This window comes from Piliocolobus tephrosceles, chromosome 20 (genome assembly GCF_002776525.5).
Source record: "Piliocolobus tephrosceles isolate RC106 chromosome 20, ASM277652v3, whole genome shotgun sequence".
Taxonomy (NCBI): Eukaryota; Metazoa; Chordata; class Mammalia; order Primates; family Cercopithecidae; genus Piliocolobus; species Piliocolobus tephrosceles.
In genome coordinates, this window is record NC_045453.1 from 23,009,276 (window position 1) to 23,022,813 (window position 13,538).

Consider the following 13,538-nt stretch of genomic DNA (forward strand, 5'->3'; position numbering starts at 1 on the left):
GACCACCTGGAGCCTGTGGTTGGGACTGCTTAGGTGGGGACACAGCCTGGTGGGTGATCCTCTGTAAGCCAAATGGAGCAGGAGTGGAACCCATGCCTACTGCATACCTACTGTGTGCCTTGTGGCTTACGCGCCCCAGCTCACAGAATTTTCCCAACAGCTTTGAGCAGTAGGTGCTATAATCACCCCTGCGTGATCCAGAGAAAACTGAGACTCGGAGAGGAGAATGGACTTGTCCAAGGTTGTGCAACTAGTAGGTGGCAGAGCTGAGATCTGAGCCCTGGTCTGTCTGATTTAAATCCAGAATCATTTTCACTGTTGATAATAACCTTATCACTTATTAAATATCTACTAGAGTAATAAATATGCTAGCTCTTTCTATTGAGGTATGATCATCTTTCCATTTTAGAGAAGAGGAAACAGGGGTTAGGCGAGGTGCATCGCCAAGATGGACAACAGCTCAAAAAAAACAGCCAGCTTCGCAGCCAACGGGCAGCTTTCTTGTGTGCCTCCAACCCCACCTGTAGCTCCAACCCAGCTCAGCCAAGCTTTAGGACTTTTAAATGCTGAGTCAGCAAACAGCCCCTACCTTGAGATACACTGCCTAGGCAGGCTTTGGGTGTTTGCACTTCAGCTTCAGGTGTCCAGGGTCAGCTGAGACAGCAAGAGCTTCCCCTGGGGGCTGGATGGGATCACTAGGAACCACTGAGAGACCCTTTCCCCTCTTGGCCTGGCAGACAGAGTGGCAGTTGGAAGAGGCTCAAGGTGGCGGTGGTGGTAACAACTTCCTTCTGAGTAATGACATTTACTGAAAAGCAATTCTGCTTTTAGCACCAGAAGTTCACCACCCTTGCAAGCAGGCGCCTAAGAATACCTTCATTCAACCACAGTTCAGAGATTCACAGACTTCCTTTTGCACTACCTCCAGGAGAGTTTCACATTTGGTGTTGAGGGAAAACCAAATACCACAATTATTGGAGGGAGTAGGAGGGGTGTCGAGAGGGGGGTGATGTGAAGGGGGCCAGGTGGCATCAACCACATCCCCCAAGACCCCACAGGCAGCCTCTGGGCTACGGCTCAGCCTCTCGCCCTCAGTTACTGGAAAGACAGCGGACGAGCTCAGAGCGAAACTGACAGGCTGACAATTTCTCTTCCTTTTACAAGAAAAAGAAAGTGATTGTCCTTCAAACAAGCATGACTTTGGAAGCCAGGGACTTACCCTGGCCACTCTGCAAATTAGAGACAGAGCCACGCTGCTCCAGAGGCCCCGAGCCCCTGCCTGTCACCTCCAATTAGCACTGGAGTTCTTTAGGCTCGTTTTTTCTATTGCCCAAAATCCAATCTACTGGGGCATAATGGGGACTTATGGAAAAAAGAATCCAATCTGCACTTGGGAGGGGATAGCCTTAAATGTTAGGCTCTCACTCCAGGCAGTTGGGGGTGGCTGATGGCAAGGGAGAAGGCATGGGTGGGGAAGGAGGGGATGTACCAGGCAGAGCCAGGAGGCTCCAAAAAACAGCTCTAAAAGGCTCTCCCCCTCCCAGCAATCCAGCCTCCTGACTCACGTCAGACACAGAGGCAGCTGATGGGATGGGAAGAGGCTGGCTTTGGGAGCCACAGGGATGTGGGGGCAAACTCCAGCTCTGCCACTTGCTGGCTGTGTGATCTTGGGTGAGTAACTTCACCTCTCTGAGACTCAGTTTCCTCGCCTTTAAGATGAGGATGAGTATAGGAGGTCAGGACATGACCTTCCTGTGTTCAAAACCCTCCCACGGCTCCCACCTCACTTGGCAGAAAAGTCAAAGATCTCTGTGGTCTACCAGGCCCTACAAGATCTTTCCCGTGCTTCCCTTACAACCTCATCTCTCTCTCTCTCTTTTTTTTTTTTGAGACAGGGTCTCACTTTGTTGCCCAGGCTGGAGTGCAGTGGTGCCAACACATCTCACTACAGCCTCAACCTCCTGGACTCAAGTCATCCTCTCTCCTCAGCCCCTCAAATAGGTAGGACTACAGACACATGCCAGCACGCCCAGCTAATTTTTGTATTTTTTGTAGTAGAGATGGGGTTTTGCTATGTTGCCCAGGCTGGTCTTGAACTCCTGAGCTCAAGTGATCTGCCCACTTCGGCCTTCCAAAGTGCGTGGGATTACAGGCGTGAGCCACCGCGCCTGGCCCATCTCCTCTTATTCACTCTCTGGTTCCCTCTACCCCTGCCACACTGGGCTCCTCTTTGTTCCTGCAACACGCTAAGCACGCACCTGCCTTGGGGCTTTTGCACACGCTGTTTCTGCTGCCTTCTGCATCCTTCCTCCAGATAGCCACAGGCCTTCTTCCCTCTCCTGATCTGGGTGTCTGCTTAAATGGCCCCAGGGGTCCTGCTTTGACCACCCCCTTCCAAATTGCTCCCCTTGCCTTATCTCTTCACCCTGCGTGAATGTTTTCCCGTAACACTGACCACTACTTAACACAATAATTTGGGGGGGTTCATGACTCCCCATTGGCCAGACTGTAAGCTCCCAGCGGGCAGAAGCCAGTTCTCCATTGTCCTTCATTAAATCTCAGAGCCTGGCACATAGGGGGCACTCATCCAGTGTTTGTTGAATGAACAGATGCAGGGTTGTGTGGTGAGGAGGGAAGAAGGACGTGTGTGGCGGTTTAACACCAGCCAAGGGTGCGTGCTCACTGTCACTTCTCTCCTCTGCCCAGCACCAGCCCCATGTCATGTGCTCGTTGAATTCCTACAATGGAAGGATGCATTTTACAGATGCAGGAATGAGGCCACAGAGCCCAAGTGACTGTCACAGCTCGCAGTGGGGCGAGGCTTTGGATTCTGGTCTGCAGGACTCTTGGCCTCCAGGACGATGGTGACAGTGTCCAGTCTGACCTGGGGTCTGGGTGAGAGAAATGACGGGTGGGACCATCAGACTCTTGAGAAGGGGCCCTGGCTTTGAGGATCTCCAGCCGACATCTGGGCTTAAGACTGGGGTTCACGCCCCTGCCCCCCTGTCCCACAGTCCCACATTCTGCCCCAAAGCAGACTGCAAGTCCCATTAAGGAGTCTCAGGGTTTCCAGAGAGGGGCTTTCTCAACTTTCTATTGCTGGAAAATCCTGTCCTAGAAAGGGCAGACGCTTGAGGAGCTCCTGGATCCGGCAGAAGCCTCTGAGACTAGGAGACCCCGGTGTCCTCGCACCCTGGCACCCAGCCAGTTCCCGAATATGAGGGACTTTCCAGAGAAGTCAGCCTCCTGGCTGCCTCCAAGCTTGCCCAGGCCTGCAGCCCAGGCCTCCATGAGGCCCAGTCCTGCCTCGGTTTCCCTGTTTTTAATTTCTTGGAGAGGCCGAGGCGTTTGGAGGTGAACAGCCTCATATGAGCACTAATTTCCCCTAGGCCTGGTGCATAGGAATTTTGGAGCCACAAACAGGCTTCTCACAGACCCCAGGGTGAGTCCTCCTCACACTCCCATCCACCCTGGACTCTGGGCTGAGTTGGGCAAGGAGCCAGTCTGGGGAGGTTGCCTGTGGGTGCGGCTCAGAGCTGGGGGCGCTACCTCTGCCCTTCTGTCCCCCATCAGAGCTGCCCCAGCTGTATGAGAACCCCTCCCATAACGGCTACAACAAAGGGCATGCAAGTAAGACACCAGGAATAACTGTTTCAGCTTCGTTATACTCAACGGTGTTCATATCCATCAAGCCTCCTAGAGCAGACCTCCATGACAGCTGCCCATGGGCCAGATCCAGTCTGGAGATATGTTTAGTTTGGCCCTTGAAGTATTTTTTTTTCTTAGTGTGAATCAATTGCCAACATCTGACATTCCAGGAGATTTCACATAAAATCCTTTTCTCTGACTTCTCTTGAGAAATGGGAAAATGTGGCCATACTGGGCCCACATTCCTGCTGGACACAGGAGGCTTGGGAGTGGGGTCACGGGTACCCCTTTCCTAGTGGCACATAGTAGGTACCTTCCTGTTCACTCAGTCCCTGCGTGCCCCACTTTCCTTATATAATTTCCCTGCCAGGGTCTTGAAGTATGAGTAGGAGTGCGCCAGAAAAGGGCGGTGGAAAAGCGTTCCAGCAAAGGGGAGCAGCGTGAGTCGGTGAGATGCATCTGTCCAAGATTCACTTGACAAGTGTGTATTGATACCTTACACAGGGACATACAGCAGGAAACCAAACAAATCAAAATCTCTGCCCTCTGGTTCTCATCTAGGGGTGGTTTTGTTCCCCATGGGACCCTTGGTTATGTCTGGAGATGTGTGTGGTTGTCACAGCCGGGTGGAGGGAGGATGCTATCAGCAGCTAGTGGGGAGAGGCCAAGGAGGCTGCTGAACCAATCCTACAAAGCCCAGGGCAGCCTTCAGGCACAGAATGATCTGGCCCCAAATGTCTGTCAAGCCAAGGTCGAGGGACTCTGGTCTGGAGGCACAGACACCAAACAGGACAAGCCAATAAACTCAAACTGTGAAGCCAGCGGCTGATGAGTGCTTTCTGATTGAATGAGCCAGAGCATGGTGAGGGGGGATGAGGAGGGGTGTGGCTGCTCAAATAGGTGCCGTCTGAACAGGGGCAGGTCCTGAAAAGATTGTGGCACCGCTGGCAGGGTGGCCCTGGCATTGTAGGTGTTCACTGAGCGGCACTTTCTGTCTTTCCACCCTGCCTAATCTTCATCATGGCCTTGCTGTGGAGCAGGGATCTGTGTTCCTGACCAGGCATCACAAGCCGTTAAGAGGCCGACCCAGGACCCCTGACCACTCAGTCAGTGTCCTTGTGCTGCCTAGAGGAGGAGATGGTCTCTGAATTGCCTTCTCTCATTCAGTCAGTCAACAAACATCTAACAGGAGCCCACTGGGGCATAGTGGGAGGGAACAACTTTAGGGTGAGCTGCTTAGCTTACAACACGTGGTAAGTACACAGGAAAGACTGGTGAAAGGAATGAAAAGAAGGAGTAAGTGAATAAACAAGGCTCAGTCCATTAAGATAATGATCATGGCCAACATTGATTGGACAGCTACTATGTGGCAGGCTCATCCTAAACCCTCCGTGTGAGAGTCTTACTGAAGGAATACCTCTGAAAGAGGGGCCAATGACCATCCCCACTTCCAAGGTGAGAAGACTGAGGGGAAGAGAGGTGATGTCAACTGCCCAAGGCCTAGCAAGAGAATGGCAAGGCCGTCGCTGGAGCCTGGGCCTACTAAATCCCAGGGTGCACCTGCTGCCTCAGTGTTGTGTACACTGTGATTCAAGCCTTGTGAGGTAGGTGCCAGCATTATCCCATGTTACAGATGAGGAAGCTCAGATGGGAAGTGACTTGCCAAAGGTCACACAGCATGTGTGTTTGAATCTAGATTTCACGCTTTCAACCATCAAACCCTGACCCTCGTCAGCCCTGGCCGCCCTGTGTGGAGGGTGTGTAAGTCCCAAGGGGTTGGGGAGGGAAAGTGGGCCAGGGAGCTAAGCCCTCCAGGGTCTGCAGGACCAGGCAAGAGGCTCTGAAGGAGGCAGGGTCCCTGGTGGGCAGATGGGAGCAGGTGGGCCTGGGGAGCCGCCAGCCTTCCACCCCCACGTGAAGGCATGCCAGCCAGAAGGACCTGTGGAGAGGCCGCCCCGTGGTGTGCGCCAGGCTGACAATGGCTCCTTGTGTCTGTGCCGACGGTGGGAGAGGGGAGGTATTGTTTGCCAGGACACCTTCCCGCCAAGGCTGGCTGCAGGCGGTCCTTGTCCTAGGACGCTTGGCACGCGGCTGTTCCGGGCGCCAGAGGGAAGTGTGTGTGTGCATGTGTGTGGCTGGGTGTTCTGGGCCACGTTGGTGCTGGCCTGCGGCTCCCTGGGTGTGCCTGTGCACGTGTGTGTGGGGGCAAGGGCATGTGTTTCTGTCTCTGAGTGTGCCCATGCACGTCTTGCACACCTGTGGCCGGTGTGTCTGAATAGCCTTGTGGCTTGGGGCTTCTGTGTGTCTCCCTGGGTGTGGCTGTGGCTGTGTGTCTCCCTAGTCTGGCTCTGTGTGTCTCTCTGTACTTCTGGACTGCGTGTGGCTCTGAGTACCTTTGGTTTGCATGCCCACGTGTGTCTGAGCCTGTCCCTCTGCCTGTGTCTCTACCTCCCTCAGGGTCTGTGTGTGGAGCCTCTTGATCCCAAGGGGGCAAGAGAGCCTCTGTTTCGGAGTGCTGGCTGAGTTCCATTCGTGACTGATAGGTGAGGGAGGGGGCTTCAGGCAGAGGGAATGGCGGGTGCCCAACCTGGGGGGCAGGACGGAACTGGCAGACCTGCGAGAGCAGCTAGGAGGCTGGGTGGCCACAGTGAAGTGAGCGGAGGCGAGAGGACACCAGGGGCCACCCGCAGGCCAGAGTCCGAAGTGAGGTGCAGCTATCGGAGGATCTGGATGGGACCATGACGTGGTCTGTTTCATGGCAACGCCTTTGGCTGCGGGTGAAAATGGGTTGTAGGGCAAGCCTGAGAGGTGCTGGGAGTCGCTGCGGCCAGTGTTAGGAAGCAGTGTGTAAGTCCCAAGGGGTTGGGGAGGGAAAGTGGGCCAGGGAGCTAAGCCCTCCAGGGTCTGCAGGACCAGGCAGGAGGCTCTGAAGGAGGCAGGGTCCCTGGTGGGCAGATGGGAGCAGGTGGACCTGGGGAGCCACCAGCCTTCCACCTCCACAGCGCCACCTCAAGGAACCCCCACTCCATGGCGGGGATTGCAACTTCCCCATTTTGCAGAGGTGGAAACTGAGGCCCAGGGAGGAGAAATGTCTCCCAAGGCCTGCAGCCTGGGAACTGGTCCCATGCTAAAGCCAACTCTCAACCTCCTCCATCTTGGCTGCCTGCCCCTCCGCAAGTCCCTCTGCATCTCGAGGCTCTGGTGACACCTGTGCTAAAGTCAGAGAACCTGGAGTCCTTGTCAGGAACCCGGACTCTGGAGCCAGACGACTTGGGTTCGAATCCTGCCTCTGTAGCTGTGTGACCTTGGGCAAGTCACTTAGCCTCTCTGCGCCCCAATGTCCTCACTGGCCAAATGGGAGTGCTTGGTCATCATTACCTCCAAAGTGCTGTGCCACTGGATCCCACTTGTGACAGCCACATCTCCTATCCCTGCTTTATTTTTCTCTAAAACACCCGTCACCTTCCAGCATACTACATCTTGTATTTACTTCCGATGACACTGGAATGTCCGTTCCACGGCATTTTGGGTGTTTTGTTCATGAGTAGTGTCTACAACAGGGTCCCGGACATAGTTGGCGCTCAGTACATTTTTGTTGAAAGAACCAGGTAATACATGTGACATATGGGAACACAACAGCCTGGCACGCATTGGGTGGAACAGAGGTGTTTGCTATTGTCATTAACTGGGGAGTGGGCATTTGGAAGCATAACAGCTCAGTCAATCCCAATTAGCAATGGATGTCCCATCACCTTTTCTGCACATCCTTCTTGCTTTCAGGGCCTGCTTAGCCCGCCCTGGGCCAGATGTCTCTTATATTGGTCTCTGAAAATACGGAGACTCTGGCAGGTGCTATGAGCAGCTGGTTTCAAGCCTCATGAGGGATCATTGACTCGGTTTCCCCACCTGACCACAGCTGATCCAGAGGCTTCGACGGTCTTTGTTCTCTCAGGACTCTCCCCTGTATATTCCCCTATATATTCCCCCGGCCACCCCACTGCCCCCGATCCCAGTCCCTCTGTGGATAAATACAGTTGGCAGCTCTGGCAAAAATGTCCTGCCAATGGTACAGTGAGTCGTTGGTGAATATTTAGGAAGCCCAGTGGGTTTGTCAAGAAAGTGGCTTCCTGAGCATAAATATTTCTAAGAATGAAAGGAGGGGCCTCGGCCTCAGAGATCACTGGGTGATCATGTCCAGCCCCCTGCTGCCTGGCCATTGCTTCTGGGATCCCACTGGCACCTGGCATCCCGGTTTCCTGAGAAGAGTCAGGAGGTGCAGGGGGAATCCAGGCCCAGGCAGAGAACAACCTGCTCTGTCCTCTCACCTCCTTCCTGCTTTTCTTCCGGACTCCCATCCCTGGCTGGGACATGCCATGGTTGCCAGGAGCTGCACAGGAGAAGCAGGTTGGGGGCTGACCAGGGTGGCCATGGCTTCTTTGAGGACCCGCTGTGGTGTGGGGGCTTAGTTCAGCATAACTGGATAACCTTGGTATCAGCCCTCCTCTCCTGCAACTGCCGAGGTTCAGGCCTCTTCTCCCATTCCTCTCTCCACCCCACATTTATTGAGCACCTACTATGTGCCCAGCCTTCGGACACAATGAAAAGACTTCTGCCCTACCTTTGCCCTGGTTCTGACGCCCAGTACCAGTCCTGGGACAGCTGTGACAGCTGCTCAATTGTCCCTTTCAGTCTCTCCCTGCCCAGCCCTTCCCCTTCCACAACTGCTGAGTTCATCTTCAGAAGGCACAACTCCAGATCTTGCTTCTGCTGTGCTCTAAAACCATCAGTGGCTCCCCGCTGCGACCCAGAGAAAGTCCAGACGCCCTGGCTGGGTGAGCCTGCTCCTGCTCCATCTACCCCGACTGCCCTCTGCAGCTTGGTTCCCCACGTAGCCAGCCACGAGGATGACCCCTGGTTTTTCAAACACACCTGGCCCCTCCCACCTCCTTAGTCTTGCTCAAGCCATTCCTGCCAGCCCAGTGCCCTTTCTCAGCCCACCTCTCATGTCTGTAGCCTTTTGTTTGTTTCTTTCTTTCAGGACACATCACACAGTGCTTTGAATTGCACTTATTTATATCTTCCCTTCCTCCCAGAGGGCAGGAAGTTGCCAGATTCATTTCTGGGCTTGGCGCCAGGCTCAAAGTAGGTCCTCGTTAGATTCACTGGCTGAGCTGGTGAGGATGCTGTATTTGCGTGGGTCTGGGGCCACCCAGCACGTGTGCCCCTTCTTCTGGAGACCACATTGAGTTTCCCCTGAGGTGCCTCCACCACCTTGGTCTTGTGAATTAGAGGAGTTGACCCCATCTATCCCCAGGGTCGACTCAGGGCTGCAGACCCCTGGCCACATGGATTGGTTCAGGGGTGAGCACACGATCCAATCAGGGCCAATAAATTAATCCTGTGACTTTGGAAAGGGAAAGACATTGCCACCTTGAGGTGGCTGAGCTCATTGTAGGATGTCAGCCTGGAGCAGCTGAGGCCACTGTGCCGCCCTAAGAGGAGAGACCACCTGAGAATGCCGGTGACGTTGGGCAAAGCAGAGCCAAGAGGTGTAGACAGCCCCCAGATGAAAATCATTATCGGTGCTCCTGGATCCAGCTGTATCTGAAGCAGACATGACTCTCTCATTCTCCCTTTTTAAAACCCACCTTGGGTTGGGTTTCCATTGCCTGCAGCTACAAGAAATCCTGACAAATAGCTGAGCCTTCTGAATATACCTTACTGTCCACATTGCCATTACTCCATGCAGAATTCTTTCATGAGGAACCCCTTTGAACATCCAAAGCTGGGGGAGGCGTCTCTTCCCCCAGGGAGCTCAGGTGCTAGTTTCTTTTCTCACTCATGGGCAATATGAGCAGTGATCACTGGTTCTGGCTGCCTCAAGCTCCTTTTGGGACAAGGAAGAGAGCAAGTAGAATAACCTAAAGGACTAAAATGGGCTCGAGTTCCCACGGGCTAAGGCTAGGCCCTCAGCCCCACTACTGTTCAGCACGGATAGGCACACAGCAGATGCTTCTCGGCCATTCACTGCTTTACAAGTGAATGCAAGGCAAGTTTTCTCAACCTGGACCCTTGGGCATTCTGGACCGGCTGCTTCTCTATGAAATACCCCAGGTTTGGTTAGGAGTGAGTTGCTCAGTCTGTTCTACTGACATTTGGTGCCAAATAACTCCTGGCTGGGGGCTGTCCTGTGCATTACAGGACTTGTTTAGCAGTGTCCCTGGCCTCGCTACCCACTAGATGCCAGTAGCACCCCCTTCCCTGAGTTGTGACAGCAACACATGTCTCCAGACGTTGCCAAACGTTCCTTGCAGGGTAAAATCACCCCCTGGTTGAGAATATCTGCTGTAAGTAAAGTGTGTCTCACAGGACCCAGCACATAGTAAGTGCTTAATAAATATCAGCAAAGATGGTTTGGTGACGATGATGCTAAAGATGATCACTGAGGAGATCTGGGGCCTCGGTGAGATACAGATTTGGCTAACTTAAGTGGGAAGGAAATTTATTAGAGGAACATGAGTGAGCTTACAGAATTTATGAGAAAGCGGAAGAGTCAGTTCAAAACAACCCAGAAATGGAGGCAGTTCAGTAGATCCCGACAGCAAGAAGCAGATATGCTGATAGCGGCAATGAGCTATTCCCGTTTCAGCCATCCCCCAACTTCCTCCTTCCTAACAGAACCTATTTTGCTCATTTTGCACAAGAACTCCATGCCCCTACCCTTTCCATGGGCTCCAGGAAGATGGAGCCTCAGCCAAGCCTCGGGGGACTGATTCCCGTTGCTGTAAGTCAGCCACGGTGCCCCCCACCCCAATAAGGCCAGTGATTGATTTAAGCTGGACATGGAATGTGATTTTTGGCCAATGAGATGTGTTGAGAAATTTGTTGGAGGGCAAGCGAGAGAGACAGAGGCTTATTTCACCTTGTATAATACAAGTTTTCTTCTTTTTGAAGGCTGAATAATATTCTTTTTTTTTTTTTTTGAGACAGAGTTTCGCTCTTGTTGCCCAGGCTGGAGTACAATGGCATGATCTCGGCTCACCGCAACTTCTGCCTCCCAGGTTCAAGCAATTATCCTGCCTCAGTCTCCCGAGTAGCTGGGATTACAGGCATGTGCCACCGTGCCTGGCTAATTTTTTGTATTTTTAGTAGAGGCAGGGTTTCTCCACGTTGGTCAGCTGGTCTCAAACTCCCGACCTCAGGTGATCCACCCGCCTCGGCCTCCCAAAGTGCTGGGATTACAGGCATAAGCCACCATGCCTGGCCAATAATATTCTTTTGTATGCGTATACCACATTCTCTTTATTACTCCATCCTTCGATGGAAATTTTTCTGCACCTTGGCTATTGTAAATAATGCTGTAATGAACATGGGAGTGCAAATATCTCTTTGAGAGCCTGACTTCAGTCATTTTGAATAAATATCCAGGGGTGAGATTGCTGGATCGTTATGCTGGGTGAAATAAGCCAGTCCCAGAAGGACAAACGCTGCGTGATTCCGACAGCCAAACTCAAAGAAGCAGACAGTAGAAGGTGGTTGCCAGGGGTTGAGGGAGGCAGGAATGGGGAGTTGCTGTTCAGTGGGTAAGAAGTTTCAGTTATGCAAGATGAGTAAGTTCTAGAGGGCTGCTGTGCAACATCATATCTATAGCTAACAATACCATAGTGTACACTTAAAAGTTTGTTAAAAAGGTAGCTCTCATGTTAAATGTTCTTAGTACAATTTAAAAAAGCATTTATAAAACATCATTACATGTGGTTTCCAATGCTGCCCACACTTAAAAAATTATTTGTGAGAGCACTTAGATAAAAGAAAAAAGGAGAGGGAGGTTTTAACTCATAAGTGTTGTTGGAGAAGGGCTGTGACGTCTGGAGCAGCAGCAGCCATCCTGAGTCAATGAGGAGAGCCAGCTGGAAGACAAAGCCTGAGTTCTAGGACCTGAGTCTTTGCTGATGTCACCAAGCTGCCAAATTAACCAATCTCTGATTCTCCATCACTTCCAAACATCTGATCTATGAGATAATAAGTTTCCTTACTTTTAAAGCCTCTTGAGGTTGAGTTTCTATTCCTTACAGTCAACAGGATTGGACCAGTGTGCCAAAATCTATGGATTAGTGGTTGCTTCCAAATTGCCCTTGACATTGTCCACCTGTCTTCTGAATAGTGCAGAGGGACTGACTCTCACTGCCAGGTAGGCTGAGCACCAGAGGCTTCATCTGGCTGCCCGGCATATTTGTGACCTGCAGATGTATTCAGGGTTCAGGTAGGAGGACGCCAGAAACTACCCTACCTGCCAGCTCCTCCACAGAGTTCAGACTCTGCTGTTCTGGACTTCGTTTTCTCCATCTGTGAACTGGGGATGGTAACAAACCACCAATGTCACAGGGTGTTATGACGATTAATGAGTTATTTCAAGTAATATAATGGGCACAATGCCAGCACATGGTAAGTGCTCGGTAAATCTGAGCAAGTAAAGAAACTGCCAGAAGCTTGAGCCCCCAAGACACTCCCGATGTCTGGGGGTAATCCCAGGTTCTCCATCTTTTTTATTTTTTGAGACGGACGGAGTTTTGCTATTGTTGCCCAGGCTGGAGTGTAACCGCACGATCTCGGCTCACTGCAACCTCTGTCTCCTGGGTTCAAGCGATTCTCCTTTCTCAGCCTACCAAGTAGCTGGACTACAGGCGTCTGCCACCACACCTGGCTAATTTTTGTACTTTTAGTGGAGATGAGGTTTCACCATGTTGGTCAGGCTGGTCTCAAACTCCTGACCTCAAATGATCCACCCACCTCAGCCTCCCAAAGTGCTGAGATTACAGGTGTGAGCCACCGCGCCCAGCCAGACCTCCATCTTTAAAGAACGTGACTTTCTTCTCTAGGCAGGTGGGAGGCTGAGGGACACCCCAGCGTTAAGCCAAAAACAGCCGAGGCAGCATTCATGTCTCCTCCTTCCAAAGGCCCCCCATGTCTCCAGGGCTTGGGAGCCTCCAGCTCTAGGCTGCGGGGATCCCCTCTGTCATTCAGGCCCGGCCCCTCTACCCTGGCTCCCCTAGTGTACCCGAGGGCCTTGATGTCACCGGATGGATTGAGCAATTCAACCGAGTGTGCGTTTTCCAGCTCATGCTAACCACCATTCAGTCACTTCCCCTCACGTTCATGGACCAGTTGGTTCCTTGTCATTTCTCAGAGGACACCATGACCCTTCTTGTGAACTCTCCATCATGCAGGCGAGAATCTGAATCATCTAGAGTTAGCAACCTGATTCACCTTTGTCCCCCAAACTCCTGGCCTGGCTCTTAGATGAAAACAAATAATAATAATAATGAATACAGTCACTAATTCCCACAGTGTCTTGAGAGCTTTACAGGTACCCACACTGACTTTCAGGTAGGTACATGCTTGTCCCCATTTTCTAGATGAGGAGACTGAGTCCCAGAGAAGGTGAGTAACTTGCTTATAAGGGAAGGAGGAGTCGTGATCTGAAGCTAAGCAGTAGGATAGATACATTTAAGCATATTTGTTCAGACATTTAGCAAAACACCTTTGCTGAAAAAAAAGTTTTGAAAAAAGTCATGAAAAAAAAGATTGGAAACTCTATTTTTAAATGTATTACCAGCTTGGGAGGCCAAGGTGGGAGGATCACCTGAGGTCAGGAGTTTGAGACCAGCCTGGTCAACATGGTGAAACTCTGTACCTACTAAAAATACAAAAAAAAATACCAAAAAAAAAAAAAAAAAAAAAATTAGCCAGGTGTGCTGGCAGGCGCCTGTAATCCCAGTTACTGGGAGGCTGAGTCAGGAGTATCACTTGTACCCGGGAGATGGAGGTTGCAGTGAGCTGAGATCGCACCATTGCACTCCAGCCTGGGCAAGAAGAGTGAAACTCCATCT